This window comes from Octopus bimaculoides, chromosome 7 (assembly GCF_001194135.2).
Source record: "Octopus bimaculoides isolate UCB-OBI-ISO-001 chromosome 7, ASM119413v2, whole genome shotgun sequence".
Classification (NCBI taxonomy): domain Eukaryota; kingdom Metazoa; phylum Mollusca; class Cephalopoda; order Octopoda; family Octopodidae; genus Octopus; species Octopus bimaculoides.
Window position 1 is genome coordinate 74,111,748 of NC_068987.1, and position 2,594 is coordinate 74,114,341.

At 41.5% G+C, this 2,594-nt stretch overlaps 1 protein-coding gene across 3 annotated transcripts in view; it reads right to left on the reverse strand.

Annotated features, from left to right (window-relative positions):
- LOC106876428 (dynein axonemal heavy chain 3) overlaps positions 1 to 2,594 on the reverse strand; it is a 158,633-nt gene that overhangs the window by 77,262 nt on the left and 78,777 nt on the right. The window lies entirely within an intron of this gene.

Below are 2,594 nucleotides of genomic sequence, written 5' to 3' on the forward strand. Positions count from 1 at the left end.
ATGTATGTATGTATGTATGTATATATATATATATATGCCAGAAGTGTAGCCAGCTCACTAATTCGTATCTTTACTTCATTGGACACTAAAAACCCTGCTTGCGAAGACCTGTTGAGGCAAGTGAATTTGGAATTTGGAATTTGGAATTTGAAATCTGAAATCGAAATCAAACCGAATCCGACAACTGGCACCCATATCAACCTCTCCTTCATTGGACACTAAACTCTGCTTGCGAAGACCTGTTGGGGCAAGTGAAATCGTAATTAAACCATACTCGATGACTGGCACCTGTGCCAGTGGAGCACTAACAGCACTTTCGAGCGTGTTCATTGCCAGAGCAGCTGTCTGGCTTCCGTGCTAGTGGCCCGTAAATAGCACCATTTGAGCGTAATCGTTACCAGCGTTGCCTTCTAGCACTTGTGCTGGTGGCATGTTAGAAAATCATTTGAGTGAGGTCATTGCCAGTGCTGCTGGACTAGCTCACGTGCAGGTGGCACGTAAAAAGCACCTTTTTGAGCATGGCCATTGCCAGTACCGTGTGACTGGCCCTCGTGTCAGTGGCACGTAAAAGCACCCACTACACTCTCGGAGTGGGTGGTGTTAGGAAGGGCATCCAGCTGTAGAGACTCTACCAGAACAGATTGGAGCTTGGTGCAGCCTTCTGGCTTGCCAGTCCTCAGTCAAATCGTCCAACCCATGCTAGCATGGAAAGCGGACGTTAAACGATGATGATGATGATGATGATGATATATATATATATGAGGGGGTACCCAAAAGAAAATGGAATTTTGCAATATTAATTTATTCACTTAATTTTACATGTTTACATTTTTATTGCCTTCAAAGTATTCCCTATTTGAAACGATGCATCAGAACCGGAGCATTTTCCACTATTCAAAGCAATGCTGGACCCTTGCGAAGTGATGCCTTTTAATGCCTCCATCGTTTTCTTCACCTCTTCAACATCTTCACCTCTTCCATATCTGCACATTCTATAGCACCTCCTTTCCTCACCAGTGATGACCTTCAGAAAAAGGTCTGGATCAACTTCCAACTGTTCTTTCAGTTCATGGCATGCATTCAGTTGTGACTGCTATTGATCTGCCATGAGCAAGCAAGGCACAAATTTTGCTGCAACTCTTTTCATTTGTAACTCCTTGCACAATATTCATTGGCAGGAGCTGCAGGACTCACCACTCATATCAACAAGTTCATTGATTGTTTGGTGACAGTCCTCCAAGATCAGTTCAAGAATTTCCGTGCTTTCATTTGTTCAGGAGGTTGACAGTCGTCCTGAGGTTGGTCCGCAAATGACAAGTAACCATTCCCAAAGTGTGGAAACCACTTTTAAACTTGTATTATGCTCATGGCAGCATCCTTGTAAGCTGTTTGAAGCATGACAACTGTTTCAGCTGCCGTTTTCCCCAGCAGAAAACAATTTCAAAGAAGCACACTGTTCCCTGGTTTCAGTCACCACAAAAATCAACAAACAGTGGGGAAGCACTGCAAAACAAAGACGCACCACATGGCAGTATAACGTCACTGGACAATGTTGGATGGCATACTGATGCCTGAGGATTGCACCAAGTGGCTTCTAGCGGTGGAAGCCTGAACTACAATGGGTTTGTTCCACAGAGAACATTTCCTGTTACTTTTGGGTACCCTCATGTGTGTGTGTGTGTATATATATATATATATATATATATATATATATATATATCATCATCATCATCTTTTAATGTCCGCTTTCCATACTGGTTTGGCTGAGGACTGGCAAGCCAAGAGGGTGCACCAGGCTTCAGTCTGATCTGACAAGGTTACTACAGCCGGATGCTCTTCCTAATGCCAACCACTCCGAGAGTGTAGTGGGTGCTTTTTACATGCCACCAACATGGGAGCCAGTCAGGTGACACTGGTATCGATTTTGCTCGAATGGTGCCAGTGAGGCGGCATTGGCATCAGTCACACTCAAATGGTGTTTTCACATGCCACTGGCATAGGTGTCAGTCAAATGGCACTGGCATTGGCCATGCCTGATTGGTGTCTTTTAGATGCCACCAGCACTATATCTATATAGTTATGGGATATTCTGCTAAGAATGTAGTAGAGTACAGTATAAAGCTCATCTACCTTCAGATTTACCCTGTGCTATCCAGCAGTAGTATTATATGTACTTCCAGGTTTGCATTTGGGCATCTGGGCAAAATTGCACCTCATGTCTGTAGCACTTCATGTTTGAAGCTCTGATGAAGCTATAGGGTGCTACTCAAGCACTCAACTACAAATGCATTGCATTTAATTACGAACGACTACAATAATCCTAAAATGACAACTAAGAGAAATTCTATGTACTTCTAACGTCTTTTTTAGTTTTCATATCAGCTTCTGATGAGTATACATATGACTATTCTGATTTTCTATTTATGAATATCTGAGTCTTTTTGTATGAAACAAATTGAAACAAACATGAAAAATAAAACTATAATCTATTTTAACATCTAACCTTCTCCATTAGATGAATATGAATGAATTTGTTGAACTGTGTTTAATAAGTTAAATCATATTTCTACATATATGTATATATATATATATAT